Genomic DNA, 17,907 nt, shown 5'->3' on the forward strand with positions numbered 1-17,907 from the left:
GTTATCATGCTTGTTTTTTGCAGCTCTTGTGGGGAGGATATTTCCTCCCCCATTTTTCAGATTAAGAAATCGAGTCTCAGGTGTATAAAGTGCCTTACTCAAGATCATGAAGTTACTTGGTGATGAAGCCAAATGGCCCAGAAATGCCAGCATCCTCTGCACTGAGTGCCCTATGGGATTAGGAGGACAGGATCCAGAGCAGCACTACCCAACTAAAAACAGAATTCAACCCACATTTTTATATATTCTAGTATCCACATTAAAAAAAGCAAAAAGAAAGACCTGGGATTGCTTTTAATAATATATTTTATGTAACCCAATGTATCAAGAATATCATTTAAACATGTAATCAACATAAACACTAATTATACAGTTTACTTATTTTTAGTACTAAGTCTTCAAAATTTCGTGAGAATTTTACACTTACAGCACATCTCAATGCCCCATGTGGGTGGTGGCTGCCACCCTGGATGCCATGGCTCCAGAGCCACACTTTCTGGGCTTGCTCCTGATTGTGTGTTGTCAGGCACGTTATTAACATCTCAATGTCTCCAATCTTCTTATCTAGAAAATGGAGACAAAGTACCAATTTCATAGGGTTGTGGTGAAGATAAAATGGGAGAACTGATGCAAGGAAGTAAGGCCCACGAATGGCCCATCACAGCTTCACAATTTTTAAGGCTATTTGCGTGATTGTTGGATTCAGGAAGATTTTGGAGTCAGATCGACTTAGGTTCAACCATCACTCAACGGCTCCCCCAGTTGCCTGTTTTTAAACTGGTCACTTCCTCAAGCCTGACTCCTCATCTACAGCCTCTAAACCTTGGGCAGTGAGCAGCTGGTCTTCTCTCCTTCCTCTCCCAGTCTCCTCCCTGGTTCTCTTAGACTTTCAGTTAAGTCAGCCCCTGAACATGTCCTGACTCAGAATCATGGACTTGCCACATTAGAAATGATGTTTGTTCTGCACTAACTCACAGAGGATTGCCTTCTGATGGAACGGAGCCACTTGGAAGAGGGGCAGACGTTGCTTAGCAAGGAGATGCATGTTACAATGATCTAGAGAGGTTTACAAAACACCCACAGGAAGGGGCACTTCAGACCAGTTAATCAGGACCTCTGGGAGTGGGACCAGTGCCACACACAGGATGCCAACGTGTGTGGCCATTCTCAGAAAGGCATGGAACATATTTTTACTTAGAAAGTGCTAGATGATGACTAGTCAGGATACTTTGTCTCCTTATCTCTGTTCTCATGGCTTCCAAAGTTCTGACAATGTGACCTACCACCAGAACACCAGGTGAGAATTGAGAGGTTTGCGATTTCTAATACCCTGTCTGGTATTTTCATCGTAAGTGTCTTTGCTGTAGATCTCTTTGCCACAAACATTTCTGCCAAATAACAAATAAGGCAATTTCACCTTAAAAGTTAAAGTAGCAGTAAATAAAATGTGTGTAGATCCATGGCAATACTGCACAAATAACTGATTTTATTCTGTGGGTTGTACCTTAGCACTTGTCTTCCAAGTCTTTTGTTCGTAGCGTTTTATACATATTTTTAAAAATTTGTTGTCTTCTCATTTGTCATCAGACTTTTTTCTTTATCACTAAAATGTCTTCCTTCCTTAAGAGAGGCATCAGTTTCCAAACACTAGGATGCATGTTTATGCATCCTGAGCTCTGTGTTGCATCATGAAACCTTCTACAGTGTTTGTTCTTTGCATATTGTCACATGCCCATTGATAGACATTCCAAAGTTCTATGGGGAATGTGGGTTCAACCCTGTACCTTCAAGATCCTTGGCCTCTTTCTCCTCCAGTGTAGTGTGTTTCAAAATAAACCAACTCTTGGGGCAGATCATTGTCATCTTTCAGCTTGATAAAGCCACTTATAACGTCATTAACTGGAAGAAATGCTAATGGATTTCAACCCGTTGAAACTAAGCTATCAACCAGTTATTTTATCTTTCATGGAAAAATTGCCTTATGGCCAATTAGTTATGAGGCAGAAATGTTTGCCACAAAATGCTTTGTGTGAAAGTACCTAGAACCCTCTAATACAGTTCTGGTCAGCTGTGTTAGAATTTGTCTACTTTTTTCAGATTAAAAAACTGAAGTCCAGCTAAACTTAGTAACTTACCTAAAAGAAAACTTAACTTTACATTAGTGTGATTTTATTACAAATCATTAAATTACAAATATACAAATATTACAACTCATTAAATAAAATCATTCTATTGATTTTATTTGTAATGCCCAGGCTAGACCCTCCATCCTCCTGGAAGCTTCTTGTTATATAGGTGTTCACCTAATGGCCTGTATCATAAGAAGGCCCGACATTTTTGTAGCACTTCACAATTTACAAAGCAAATCTTCCACAGGCTTTTTCCAGCTGCAGATCTGATAAAGTCCAGTCACAGGAATATGAAGTGTGCTGTCAATGTAACCAGTAAGGCCATCTGAAAGCCTTGGGTGAACTGTTGTTCAGGAAGCTTGTTGAGCTCTGACACCCACTGGCCTATTCACCTCCTCACCTCAGTTTCCTCATCTATAAAATGAGGGCTCTAATGATTATTGTTGGGGAAGTAAATTCCTACCAAAACAGAGTGCTCTCTGCAAAACAGAGAAGAAAGCAAGCAGTTTTACTAGTGAACAAGCATATCAGAGTACAATGCATTGCAGGTTATCTGTGAAGAGAGATAGCAAAGGCAGTTATACCACCCACTTATACAGCCAAGCTGCCACAGCTGTTCTATGACACCCTATTTTTAACCACAACATATATAAACTCTCATGGTTAACACACCTCACCTTCCCATAGAGGACCTGACTAAACTCACTTGGAAATCAAGGAACAACTTGGTCTAGTTAATCGCCTTTATCCAAGGGGATAATAAATTTCTGTTACAATCTTCCCTGCTAGCAGATGGTTACAGCTCCAAGAAAGGCACTTAGGTTAAACTCTACAGTGACAGGAGAGTGAGGTGTCACCTTCTCAGGTGTTTACATTTCAAAAGGGATGAGCCCCAGTCAACTGCAAAATATTTCCGGGTTATCAAACTGGCAAGTGGCTTATCTTTACAAAAATTTATACACATATCAAAAGATTAGAGAAAATATTCACAGTCACTAAGTTTCTCACAGAAATGGTCTAGGAAAGGTGGGGGAAAGGTCTCCTTCCCTCTTAACAACAGGAATAATTCATTTAAAAATGTATCCTTACAATGTTAAATAAGATAATATGTGTGAAGCATCTAGCCCATAGAAAAATCTCCATAACAAAAAAAAATATTCAGAAAGCATGTGCTGAAATAATTTTCCTTGTATTTATGTTCATTATGCAGGATTTTTTGGATGTTGAGGAAAACCACAGTCTGATTGCACAGGCCCTCAACCTGGAACATTTGGGACAGAAACACTAGCCTTTTTAATCCTTTGAACGTCTCTGTCTTTGTTTAGTGAGTGACTGGTGAGTCTGGGCCAGGAAGGAGGTGTGGCAGGGAGGGGGAGACAAACCCTGCAGTCCCCATCAGGCACATGACCCAGGAGGCCTGGTGCAGGCGGTGGCCACATTTTCCCTCCACATCTGGCCATCCCCTGCCTGCTGAGCTCCAATACCTCTGCATCCTGTCCTGTGGAGACGTCAGCCCTGGATAGGGGAGGAGAGAGGGAAAGAGAGAGGAGGGGGAGGTTGGGAACTGGTTGTGACTAATGTGCCAAGGGTATCCTGTGTCTAGGATTTTTCTCATCTTGTTTAATCTTCCTAGAAACTCTGAGAGGTAAATATCATCACCCATGGGTAGATAAGATGAAACATGAGCCATTCAAGCATCAGTCAGGATTCCGCAACTAAGAAGGAACAAACTACCTTGACCCGAGATGCAGACTCTCCCTCCATACCTAGGGGCTTCCCTGAGAACTGACCTGAGGCCTTGGGCCTCAGATGAAGATCTTAACATTACTTCAGACTCTTCTAGGAATTTTGCTAAACACTTCAGTTTAGTAAATACCCATTTTGGACATACAGAGCATATTCCATCTTCAGACTGTTGATGAAAACTCAATTAACTATTAAGAAGAAAAAAGAGAATTTTATTTGAGCCAAAATAAGGATTACAACATGGGAAGCAGATCCTCAGAAAGCTCTGCCTGTTAGAAGTTGAAGGCATAGTCATACACATTTTTGAGACAAAGGATGATATCTCAAAGTGGCATACTGATATTTTACATAAAGCGTCACCAAGGATACATAGTGCAGGTAAACACATACAAAGTGAGCAGAAAGTCATCATGACCCTTTACAGAGCTGGGAAAGGACACTATCCTTTTTTTTTTAAGAGGGTATAAAATCATTTTTTGATTACACATGATAATGGATGATACACAAGCTTCATTCCCATCTATAAGTTTATCTGGTACCATAATTCAATTTAGATATATTGCATAGGAGTCCCAACAATCATATTAATAACCAAAAAACGCCATGACTTTGCTTGGGTGACCATTTTAACGGTGAACTCCAGGTCACAACACAGTAGCTGTCAGTTCAACTACACCAGGGTTTTTGAAAACAATGGTTCCTCCACCCAAGTACATTGTAAATAAATTTCCAATGGAACCTGGCATCACCCTGAAGGAATTCTAACTTCACACTCTTGAAGTAGTTTACCAAAATGGCTTCAGAGTAGACTAACTTTACACAGCACATTTTAAAAAAAGACATTTACTCAGCATCATGATCAGACTATTACATTTAGCAATCAACAGCATGGGTGCAAAAAAAACCTACACTAAAACCCTTTGTTGGAATGCTTTACACTTTCCACAGAACAGAAACTAAAATAACCTGTTATACAATTAGTCACAAATACAGTCCTTGAGGTTTTTTTTACCCATACACATGAATATTGTCTGAAACATGTCTTCTTTGTATCAGCTAGGCCCTGCCACCACTGTGCTTGGCTGAGTTCACAAATCTGCTGCAACCTGTGGCTTCCCTGTCACTTTTCTGGCTCTCCTCTCCTACTAAGCTTTGTTTCCTGACAGTAATTAAAACCATCTGCCACTCCCATAGCTGCTGCTGCTGCTGGAACTGCAATAGCCACCTTGGTTTTGTGGTTTGGCAAAGTATTGGCCTCCACCACCATAGGGGCCAGAACCTCTGCCTCCAAAGTTTCTTCCTTTCATGCGTCCAAAATTTGAAGATTGATTGTTGTAATTGCCAAAATCATTGTAGCTTCTGCCACCTCCAAAATTGTTTCCATTATCACCACCAAAGCTGCCTCTGCCTCCTCCATTGTTATAGCTGTCACAGCTTCTGCTCCTTCCATAGCCACTGCCCTGGTTTCCATAACCCTGTCCACCACTTCCATAGCCTCTGTTTCCTCCAGAGTAACCAGGGCCACCTCCTCTATAACCACCATCTTTACCAAATCCACTATAGCCATCCCCACTGCCACCATATCCACCACCATCACAGCTGCCACCAAAGCCACCTTGACCACCGAAGTCTCCTTCACAACCAAAGTTGTCATTCCCACCAAAATCACCTCAGTGACCACCACCAAATTTTCCAGAACCACTTTGACCTCTTTGGCTGGATGAAGCACTAGCCATCTCTAGCTTTGAAAGGGCTTTCCTTACTTCACAGTCATGGCCATTCACTGTGTGGTATTTCTGAATAACAATCTTGTCTATAGAGTCATGGTCATCAAAAGTTACGAAAGCAAAGCCTCTCTTTTTGCCACTGCCTTGGTCTGTCATGATTTCAGTCATTTCAAATTTTCCCAAATGTTCAAAATAACCTCTTAGGTGATGTTCTTCAGTGTCTTCTTTAATGCCACAAGCAAAAATCTTTTTCACTGTTAAGTGTGCACCAGATCTTTGAGAGTCTTCTCTTGAGACGGCCCTCTTTGGTTCCACAACTCTTCCATCCATCTTGTGTGGCCTTGCATTCATGGCTGCGTCTACCTCCTTCACAATGGCATATGTGACAAACCCAAAGCCTCTGGAGCGCTTGGTGTTTGGATCCCTCATTACCACACAGTCTATGAGCATTCCCCTTTGCTCAAAATGGCTCCTCAGACTCTCATTGGTTGTTCCAAAGCTCAAATCTCTGATGAAGAGCTTCCACAACTGTTGGGACTCTTTGGGAGACTCTGACTTAGACATGACAGCAGTAGAGGGGGGAGACTTTAATGATGCTTACTTGGTGGCATCCACGGGCAGAAAGCAGAACACTATTCCTTTAAGAAGTAACATTGCTAGCATCAGAAGAAAAAAGAAAAAAAATGATCTTTACAGTTGAGCAGACACTCCCATCTTTGAGGAACTCTAGTTAATGTGTAAGGCAGACACACACTGCACATTAGGGAGGGAGGGAGGAGGCCCAAAGAAACACAGAGGGAGAATTTTATGTTTTAATTTTTTCTTGTCCTTCCTTAAAATATAAATTTTATTTCATCATCTTCCCCCTTTCGTCATTAATCTTTCAATAGAAAGCATTAGGTGATCAAATATTTTTGTCCCCCGATGCCAGGATAGTTGCTTACCTGCCCTGGATCCATCATGTCCCTCGATGCCAGGTCTTAAAAGCCTCAGTTCTTTCTTTCCTTTTAGGGGGTTAGTCTAGTAGAATGCTTGGCAAGGACTGAAAGTCAATTCTAGGTTGTCCAATAGGACTTATGCCAATTTTATCCCGTATGTGCATTGTGCATGCCCATTATTTTATATAGAATTACAGATATGATCAATAGTTTCAAGTCATTTAGACATTATTATTTTAGTTGGAGTTTTGAATATAAGTTGAGAGGCACAAGAGATTGATTCTATAAATGATACAGAACACAATCAATATAGCCAACAACAATAACAGAGTCAGAAGCAGAGATTTAAACAGCAAATCCCCAGAACAGAACCATTTACCCAAGATTTCATTTAGACTAGAAAGGGGATCTTTCAATGCAGAAATTTGATTTTGTATGTGAGTCATTAGATGGTTATATTAGAGAAATCATCTGATATAAAAGCACAACATTGTCTGGATTATAGCATGTTTCCCCCCGCAAAGTCGTTTTAAAAATCAAGAACCATTTGGTTTTGCAACATCATTTTCTCATCATAGAAACTTCAGAATTGAGTAGATTAATTGAATGTGGTAAACAAACATGGAGGTATATGCTGATGGGGAAACATTTTATAGATTATAGGAACATCTGAAAGGTCAGTGAAAAGACTTATGAGGGACTTATATTGGCCTTGTATTGACCAAGGAATGTGATGACAAATCTGACAGTCAGTAAAATTGCCCCCAATAAGTATTCTTTGTGATAGTGTTACTAAAGAGTTTTCTTTTCATCTTAAACATTGGGGCAAAAGCATAGCTAGAAATAAAACAATAACTTTTTTTTTTGACTTATAAACAGAAATTTACTTCTCACAGTTCTGAAGTCTGGAAGCCCAAAATCAAGGCACCAACAGATTCGGTGAGAGCCCACTTCCAGATTGCAGACTGCTGACTTGCTGTGTCCTCACATGGTGGAAGGGGTGAGGGAGCTCTCTGGGGTCTCTTTATAAAGGCACTAATCCCATTCTTGAGGGCTCCACCCTCATGACCTAATCACCTCCCATAGGCCTCACCTCGTAAGACCATCATATTGGGGATTAGGTTTCAACATATGAATCTGGGGGATGCAAACATTCAGACCAGCAGTGAGTGTAAATCACCAAGTGGAGAATGTGAGGTGAGAAGGAAAGAGAGCGAGTGGTAGCCAGAGACGAAGCAAAGCCCAAGGAGCTGGAGCATACTAACACCTGTGAGGGGACAGTGAGAGAGGAAGGACATGCAAACATGGGAAGGAGGGTGAAGCCTGAAGACATGGGTCTCCAAGGAGACAGTGACCTTTGTGACGTAGGTCAGTTTTCTTTTTCATTTTTCGTTGGTATATACTTAAAGTGTGCAAATTGTCAATGTGATATACATACACATTGTGAAATAGTCACTACAATCAAGCTTATGAACACATCCATCCCCTCACAATGTTACTGCGTGTGTGTGTGTGTATGTGTGTGTGTGGTAAGAAGACTTAGGATCTACCCTCTGCAAATTTCAAGTATATTGCACACTGTTGTAACCTATAGTCGCCACGCTTTACATTAGATCTCCAGAACCCATTCATCTTACATAACTGAAACTCGATACCCTTCACTGGAATCTTCCATTTCCCCTACCCCAGTCCCTGGTGACCACCACTCTACTGTCTGGTTCTACAAGTTCAGCTTTTTTAGATTCCACATATAAGTGAAATCATACAGTATTTGTCTTTCTGTGTCTAGCTTATTTCACTTAGTAGTGATATAATGTCCTCCAGGTCTACCAATGCTGTTGCAAATAACAAGGTTTCTTTCTTTTTTTAGGCAGAATAATATTCCCTTGTATGTATGGACTGCATTTTCTTTATCCATTCATCTTTCAGTGGACACTTGGGTTGCTTCCCTATCTTGGCTATTATGAATACTACTGCAATCAACACAGGAGTGCAAGCATCTCTTCGAGATCCAGATCAAGTCTTTTGGATAAACACTCAGATGTGAGATGGCTGGATAAAAAAGTGGTTCTATTTAAAAAATTTTAAGGAACCTCCATACTGTTTTCCACTGTGGCTGCATCAGTTTACAAATCCCATGAACAGTGCTCAAGGGTTCCAATTTCTCCTCATCTTTGACAACACTTGTTGTCTTTTGTTATTTTAATAAACTATCCTAACAGGTGTGAGGCAATATCTCATTGTGGTTTTTTAAAAAAAAATGGTTAGCTAATTAATTAATTTTTAACATCTTTATTGGAGTATAATTGCTTTACAATGGTGTCTTAGTTTCTGCTTTATAACAAAGTGAATCTGTTATACAGACACATATGTCCCCATATCTCTACTCTCTTGTGTCTCCCTCCCTCCGACCCTCCCTATCCCACACCTCTAGGTGGTCACAAAGCACCGAGCTGACCTCCCTGTGCTATGCAGCTGCTTCCCACTAGCTATCTATTTTACATTTGGTAGTGTATATATGTCCATGCCACTCTCTCACTTTGTCCCAGCTTACACTTACCCCTTCCTGCCTCCTCAAGTCCATTCTCTAGTACGTCTGTGTCTTTATTCCCGTCTTGCCCCTAGGTTCTTCATGACTTTTATTTTTTCTCTTAGATTCCATATATATGTGCTAGCATACGGTATTTGTTTTTCTTTTTCTGACTTACTTCACTCTGTATGACAGACTATAGGTCCATCCACCTCACTAGAAATAACTCAATTTCATTTCTTTTTATGGCTGAGTAATAGTCCATTGTATATATGTGCCACATCTTCTTTATCCATTATTCTGTCGATGGACACTTAGGTTGCTTCCATGTCCTGGCTATTGTAAATAGAGCTGCAATGAACATTTTGGTACATGACCCTTTTTGAATTATGGTTTTCTCAGGGTATATGCCCAGTCGTGGGATTGCTGGGTCGTATGGTAGTTCCATTTTTAGGTTTTGAAGGAACCTCCATACTGTTCTCTATAGTGGCTGTATCAATTTACATTCCCACCAACAGTGCAAGAGGGTTCCCTTATCTCCACACCCTCTCCAGCATTTATTGTTTATAATTTTTTGGTAATGGCCATTATGACCGGTGTGAGATGATATCTCACTGTAGTTTTGATTTGCATTTCTCTAATGATTAATGATATCGAGCATTCTTTCATGGGTTTGTTGGCAATCTGTATATCTTCTTTGGAGAAATGTCTATTTAGGTCTTCTGCCCATTTTTGGATTGGGTTGTTTGTTTTTTTGTTATTGAGCTGCATGAGCTGCTTGTAAATTTTGGAGATTAATCCTTTGTCAGTTGCTTCATTTGCAAATATTTTCTCCCATTCTGAGGGTTGTCTTTTGGTCTTGTTTATGGTTTCCTTTGTTGTGCAAAAGCTTTGCAGTTTCATTAGGTCCCATTTGTTTTTATTTCCATTTCTCTAGGAGGTGGGTCAAAAAGGATCTTGCTGTGATTGATGTCATAGAGTGTTCTGCCTATGTTTTCCCCTAAGAGTTTGATAGTTTCTGGCCTTACATTTAGGTCGTTAATCCATTTTGAGTTTATTTTTGTGTATGGTGTTAGGGAGTGTTCTAATTTCACACTTTTACATGTAGCTGTCCAGTTTTCCCAGCACCATTTATTGAAGAGGCTGTCTTTTCTCCACTGTATATTCTTGCCTCCTTTATCAAAGATAAGGTGACCATATGTGTGTGGGTTTCTCTCTGGGCTTTCTATCCTGCTCCATTGATCTATATTTCTGATTTTGTGCCAGTACCATACTGTCTTGACTACTGTAGCTTTGTAGTATAGTCTGAAGTCAGGGAGCCTGATTCCTCCATCTCTGTTTCCTTTCTCAAGATTGCTTTGGCTATTCGGGGTCTTTTGTGTTTCCATATAAATTGTGAAATTTTTTGTTCTAGTTCTGTGAAAAATGCCAGTGGTAGTTTGATAGGGATTGCATTGAATCTGTAGATTGCTTTGGGTAGTAGAGTCATTTTCACAATGTTGATTCTTCCAATCCAAGAACATGGTATATCTCTCCATCTGTTATTTCTTTCATCAGTGTCTTATAATTTTCTGCACACAGGTCTTTTGTCTCCTTAGATAGGTTTATTCCTAGATATTTTATTCTTTTTGTTGCAATGGTAATGGGAGTGTTTTCCTAATTTCACATTCAGATTTTTCATCATTAGTGTATAGGAATGCCAGAGATTGCTGTGCATTAATTTTGTATCCTGCTACTTTACCAAATTCATTGATTAGCTCTAGTAGTTTTCTGGTAGCATCTTTAGGATTCTCTATGTATAGTATCATGTCATCTGCAAACAGTGACAGCTTTACTTCTTCTTTTCCGATTTGGATTCCTTTTATTTCCTTTTCTTCTCTGATTGCTGTGGCTAAAACTTCCAAAACTATGTTGAATTAGAGTGGTGAGAGTGGGCAACCTTGTCTTGTTCCTGATCTTAGTGGAAATGGTTTCAGTTTTTCACCATTGAGGACGATGTTGGCTGTGGGTTTGTCGTATATGGCCTTTATTATGTTGAGGAAAGTTCCCTCTATGCCTACTTTCTGCAGGGTTTTTTATCATAAATAGGTGTTGAATTTTGTCGAAAGCTTTCTCTGCATCTATCATATAACATCTTATTAATAAAGAGTTCACCCAAAAGCTTTTGTCCCACTTACCTTTATATTTTTATTTATGAAAATATCATACCATTAATTATCTTGTTGAAAAATTTTGTAACACAGATGACACGAGCTTATTGACTTTCAGTAAACCTAGGTACAATGAAAGTATTATACTTAATGTTGAGGACTCTAAAGACTTTTATATTAATTAAACCCTCGATTTAAACTTGTTTTTATTCATGAAAGCATAATCCTAGATCAGGTGATCCTTTAAAATTTTGGGCTAGTTTATGTTACTTTTAGTTACTTAAGTTACTTATAGAAATATTTGATTTGTACAAATCAAAATTTGTAAGCACTTACTTTTAAGTCAGTTAAAGAGAACTCTTTTACAAATTAATTTTGATAATACCATCTTAAGGTAGGGGCATATCATACTTAAAACATACACACAGACTATATATATACAGAGACACAGAGATCTCATAATTTTCCTGCCCGAGTTTTAAAAAGCCCATTTCCTTGCTTTTTTCTTCCTTTCAGTTTTAAGTTCTATTAATTGAGCTAAGGCTGTAGTCTCAGGTGATGTTATAACTTCAAGTTTTCTCCTAGGAATACTTTTATTTTCTCAAGATCAGAATTTTGAAAGGTATTTTTTCAAGCTGGTTTTCTCTAGAATGTCAAGAGAGCTCCATCCATGAAGCCAGCTGAAGTTCCAGTGAGTGGCTGTCCATCCGGGAGATGTTTGGCCTTTGAGGTACGGTTTCCCGTTATTAATTTGGCAGCCTAATTCAGATATGATCTGAACAACTTTCTGAGGACAGCGTGATGAATCAAATGTGTGCTGCTTCTGAGTCTAGCTCCCCAAGGAGTTACCCTTGGGTTGGTTTGACTCTCTTATGTGTCTTGATTTCTCCCTCCAACAGTCTAAAACTGCCGTGGGTGCTCAGGGCACCAGGTGTTCATCCTTTATTATGCCCCCTGGGGGGCAGAATTTACTTAATAGTTGTAGTGGGATTCTCTGTGGGACTGCTACACATCACGAGGATTGATCCTCAGACACTTCCACTAGGGTCTCAGTCACCTGAGAATGCCTTGTGGCCGAAGGAGCAGATGTCCCGTTTCTTTGGAGCTGAGCAGTCTCAGTCTCTCATTTCACTAGCAGTTTTTTCAGACCATATATACATAATCTTTCCAATTTAAGCCAGTTTAAAAAAAATAGAGCCAACCCAATTCACTCCAAATTTCCCCCAAGGTCCCTGCCTAGTAATTTCCCCTTAGGTCCCTGCATAGGAAATGTACTGGTACCCTCTTAGAATTCCAAGTCCCAAGAAAAACAGCTCGAGTAAAATTCAGGACGTCATTTAAAGTAATGATGTCTGGATATCAGAACTCACCAAAGCACCTGAAGGATACCAAGAAATAGGTGAGGCTCAAACGGTCCCTGCTTGTACCAAGCACTGGTTGGGGGTAGACTCCAGGTGTCCTCTGGTGGGTGTCTCTGATATCCTGAAGACTCCACAAAGAAAATGTCAATGAAAATTCAATTAATTATCAAGTTAAGAAGAAAAAAGAGAATTTTATTTGAGCCAAACTGAGGATTATAACACAGGCAGCAGATTCTCAGAAAGCTCTGAGAACTGTTCCGTCTGTTAGAAGGCACAGTCATATACATTTTTGAGACAAAGGATGGTACATCAAAATGACATACTGATATTTTACATAAAGTTAACCAAGGATACATAGTCCAGGTAAGCACATACAAAGTGAGCCGCAAGTCACCACGACCCCCTACAGAGCTGGGAAAGAACACTATTCTTTTAAGAAGTTAAACTGCTAGCGTCACAAGAAAGAAGAAAAAAATGATCTTTACAGCTGAGCAGGCACTCCCATCTTTGTGGAGGTCTGGTGCACTCTGCACATTAGGGAGGGAGAAGCCCAAACAAACACAGAGAGAGAATTTTATGTTTAATTTTTTTCTTGCCCTGCCTTAAAATATAAATTTTATTTCAACAAGATGTATAAATGGTAATGTATGGGAATATACTCTCAAAACAAATTTGTAATTTTTTGCCTTAGTATATTGAAATATGTTTGTTTTTCTACATCAGTAATCACACCCTCAGGGACAGGGTGTGGGCATCACTTTCTGCCACCTGGCAGTGGGGTGAGCGAGCGTAGATGGGGTCGTGTGGTATTATCAGCAGGTAGATGAGGGCCAGCTTTGCGCTCGTATGGTTACCTGATGGGCTTACAGGCAGGAGGCAGATCAGCAGCCAGCACAGGTTTTGTCAGAGATGGGGAGGCTAGACATTAGTTGGCAGATTTTTGTCACAGTCACATACAGGCATACCTCATTTTATTGTGTTTTGCTTTATTGCACTTCACAGATATTGCTTTTTTTTTTTTTCCAAATTGAAGGTTTGTGGCAACTGTGCAGTAAGCAATCTGTTGGCACAATTTTTCCAACCTTATCTGCTCACTTTCTGTCTCTGTGTCACATTTTGGTAATTCTTGCAATATTTCAAACTTTTTCATTATTTTAATATTTGTTATGATGGTCTGGGATCAGTGATCTTTGATGTTACTACTGTGATTTGCTAAAGGTTCAGATGATGGCTAGCAATAAATTATTTAAAAAATAAGGTATTACATATTTTTTTAGACAAAAATGCTACTGCACACTTAATACAGTATGAATATAACTTTCATATGCAGTGGGAAACCAAAAATTTGTGTGACTCACTTTACTGCAATATTTGCTTTATTGCTGTGGTCTGGAACCTAACCCACAGTTTCTCTGAGGTCTGCTTGTAATTTTAGACATCACTTTCTTGTTTGCTGGACCTGGGGCAGCAGCTCAACCTTTGTGAATAGGGGACCTGCTTTGCCTCAGCAGGTGGGAGGCGGCCTCTTCCTCCGCTCTAGGAGGGATGCTCTGTGGGTCTCAGTGGTGACAGGAAATGGCTGTAAGGCCATCTTACAGCTCCTTCCCAGACCTCTGTTGGACTCCACAACAATCCCTGGTGATTCACCATCAGTGCTATTATCATAGTTATTCCCTAGGTGAGGAGGGAGCACAGGACCGGCATGAGTTCAGACTCAGCTGCCCTCTTTCCAGTTGCATCACGGAAGTGGGGCATGATGTGTGTCTGAGGGTATTGGGTTGAAGCCAGGCTCTACTACTTTCCAACAGCAGGGCAGGTTATTCTAGTTGGAGCCTCAGGTTTCCCAAGTGCCAAATAAAAATAATGCTTCACTCAAAAGGTTACCCCGGTGCTGCCTGGCTCTGTGAATGTAAAGTACTAGACCTGTGACCTGCATGTAGCAGTCCCCGAATGCTCCTCTAACAAGTCCCAGCCCTAGGAGCTGCAGTAGTGCATGGAGGCCAGGGAAGGTGAGGACTCCAGCAAAGGTGAGGCCAGGAAGCCAGGCAAGGGGGTCACTGTCGTTTCCCGGCTTCTGTGTGACATTGCAGATGACACAGTGACATGATGGGACTCGGGGTGTGTTCCTCCCCTTGTTGACCATTGCACAGTCATGAGTCATCTGTGCCAGGCTCCAGGTGGCCCCCTCTGGTTAGTGGGGATGTGACAGACACCTCTTGGTAAGGAAGAGGAAGATAACAGGAAAGGTAATGAGGTATATTTGTATTTTCAGCAATTATTCATATTCCTTTGTCTTTTAATTCTCTGCTGTTTCCCTCAACTATTATCTGTGGTGCCTTCCGTGGTAGGTTCCCCCCATCTCCACTGAAGTGGAGAACCAAGGACCGACGTACTTCTGTTACTTTTCCTTCACCGGTGGATTAGGCCTTTCTCTTTCTCCAAATGGAGCATCCAGCACCCCTCCCAGAGTCTGTGCTGTGTGTCACAGCAGCCAGCCAGCCCCTCCACCGTCTCCTGGAGCCCAGCCAGGGGCCCAGGTCTGGCTCTCATGGCTGGTCCCACCCTGGGGACTTCTGACACAATTCTGGCCCTGGAGAGAGCCCTGGCCCACAGTGATTTAGACATGTTCTGGGCGCCACCTACGGGAAGCTTGGAGGTCAGTCACACCTGAAGTTTAAGGATCAGTGGCAGCTTGTTTGTGAATGTTCCTTCTAACTGAAGAAACTCTTTTGGCTTTGTCTCATTGATAAGTTTTTCTAAGGCATATAGGACAATTACCTACTATGTGACATTAATAGAAATCTACAAGTGATGAAAGTAAATCCAAATTGAGATCCAATTATTTTAAATATTTTTCAAATACAGGTTTTATGTTTGAATAAAGCAGCTGCTTATACATTTCTTTCATGTTCTAATCTTCAGCCATTAAAGTAATAAAACAAAAAATCTGTTTCAGGCTTCTGTTAATGATTAGTTTGGCATTATTTATTGTCTTTTTATTTTTATTACATAGTCTAATAATATTGTTTCTCAGTCATTGTCAGTCTTCCATATTTTCAGTAATTTTTTAAAGCTATCAAAAACTGAGTTACAAATTTGTTGGAGAAATTAGCAACACCTCTGCTGGAGGCCATGGGTGGGTGCCCTGCTCAGCCGGCTCTGCCACAGTGGCCCAGCTCACTTCCCCTTCAGGGGAAATTTGGAAATATTTAGGGTTTTAAACTATTTTTAAAATCATTTCAGAAGATATAGGAACTGAAACAGGAGGGAAGGGGGCAGGGGACAACATTTAAAAGAATGACATAGCCCCTTGAGGACATGATATAAACTGGTCAAAGACGGCAGACCAGTTGACTTTCACTAGACCTTGAGCCTCACTATATGCTCATTGTAACACATCAGCTAAATGACACACCCACAGGTGCCTTGACAGTTCCAAGACCATAAAAGGTCAAGTGGGCGGTGGTCCAGTTCCTGGAAATACCCACCCCTTCCCCAAAATAGCTGGAATACTCTTCCCATTAGCCTAAGAAATTACCTACCCCTATATAAACTGACAATCCCGTACCCTGATGCCTCTCATTTTCTGCAATGGCCCACACTCTCTCTGTGGACTGTGTTTCTCTCTAAATAAATCTACTTCTTACCTATCACTTTGTCTCTCACTGAATTCTTTCTGACGAGATATCAAGAAGCTGAGCTTCATTAAGTCCAGAAACCAGGTGTGTGATCTCAATTAAAAGTTCCAGTCTGGGGGCCTCCCTGGTGGCGCAGTGGTTGGGAGTCCGCCTGCCGATGCAGGGGATACGGGTTCGTGCCCCGGTCCGGGAGGATCCCACGTGCCGCGGGGCGGCTGGGCCCGTGGGCCATGGGCGCTGAGCTTGCGCGTCCGGCAACGGGAGAGGCCACGACGGTGAGAGGCCCACATATCGCAAAAAAAAAAAAAAAAAAAAAAGTTCCAGTCTGGGCTTTGGCGGGGTTCGAGTCCCGGCACGTGGGTTCAAGTCCCAATCTGGGTTGCACGGTTTCAAAACCATGTAGGTAGCATTTTCAAATGGGCATAAACTATAAAGAAAACATTTTCTAATAAAATTGGAAAAATAAGGTTGATATTTTATGTTTCCTAATGGGTATTTTCTGAAGTGCAGCAAGTATGGGGATTAAATGTAATTAAAACGAGAAGCCAGAGCAAAGGTGACAACCCCACCGAGGGAACCAACTCTTTACAAACTCAGTGGCCCTGCCAGGAGAGCTTTGTTAAACAGTGTTGAAGTGGAAACCACAGTCCGAACTTTAACAAGAGAGAAGAAAAATGTACCTGAAGACGGGATTTTGTACATGGCCTGCAGATTCCTCATGGCAGTTTGTTTTTATGCCTATATAGATAGGAGGTTTAATTGAGCCTTGGCTCCTAACAGGTTGCTGATGGTACTGCCCCAAGTCAATGAGATTAGATCCTCTCCACGGCCCCTGGCAGTGGATACAGGGCAGGCGCATGAATACCAACCTGTGGTGCTTCCCCAGGGCCCTCTCTCTTTGGTTGGGGCGGGGGAGTGGGGAGGAGGGTGCCTCATCCTTCTCAGGAACTGGAAGTCCATGAGCTCTACCACCAGGCCTACCTGCATCCTGGCCAGACCCCACATGTGCGGTCAGAGGGCCTCTAGCTTTTTTCATTCTTTCAATACAAGTCTGTTGAGAATCTGTGAGTCAGCTGGGCAGAGGAACTGTGACTAAAAGGCAGGTAGAGGCCCTACCCGCATGGGGCATACAAGCCAGAGTGAACTTTTTTATCCCTTCTTTTTTATTTTTGCAACTGTTGGTGTTTCCTAAATCCAGAGCGCTGGACACATGTTAGTGATGTACTCACATGTCATCTAAGCTGAAGCAGAGTCCCAGGCACCCCTCCAACCACTGTAAGTGGGCAGAGGCCCAGAGGAGAGGTTCTGCCCCATCAGCTCTATTCAGGTGGAAAGGAGGAGCACTGCTCTGGTGGGACACAGGCCCTAAGGGAACACATCCAGACTCACCCCGAGTCAATGGCTGAGTCATCCTGGCCGTCCCAGGGCTGGTGTCTTTAAGAGCTGTTTCGACTTTGGCTTTCATGACCCTGTAGGACCTGCGGCAGCCCTGATGGCAAAGGCCTCCCTTTTTGAGGCAGTCAAGATTCAGAGCATCCACGTGTCCCCACACAAGACCCACCGGCTATTGCCCAGGGAGGAGACGTGTTAAGATGGTGGCAGACTGGAGGCTTCTCTTCCAAGCCCAAGAATAAATGCGACAGTCTGAGTAGAGAATGAAGCTAACTTGTTTCACAGCAAAAGGCTGG

General features: G+C 41.6%; 1 pseudogene; it reads right to left on the reverse strand.

Annotated features, from left to right (window-relative positions):
- Positions 1-5,044: 5,044 nt before the first annotated feature.
- Positions 5,045-6,166, reverse strand: LOC103080712 (heterogeneous nuclear ribonucleoprotein A1 pseudogene; annotated as a pseudogene).
- Positions 6,167-17,907: the final 11,741 nt, after the last annotated feature.

This window comes from Lipotes vexillifer, unplaced genomic scaffold (assembly GCF_000442215.2).
Source record: "Lipotes vexillifer unplaced genomic scaffold, Lipotes_vexillifer_v1.1 scaffold200, whole genome shotgun sequence".
NCBI classification, from domain to species: Eukaryota; Metazoa; Chordata; class Mammalia; order Artiodactyla; family Lipotidae; genus Lipotes; species Lipotes vexillifer.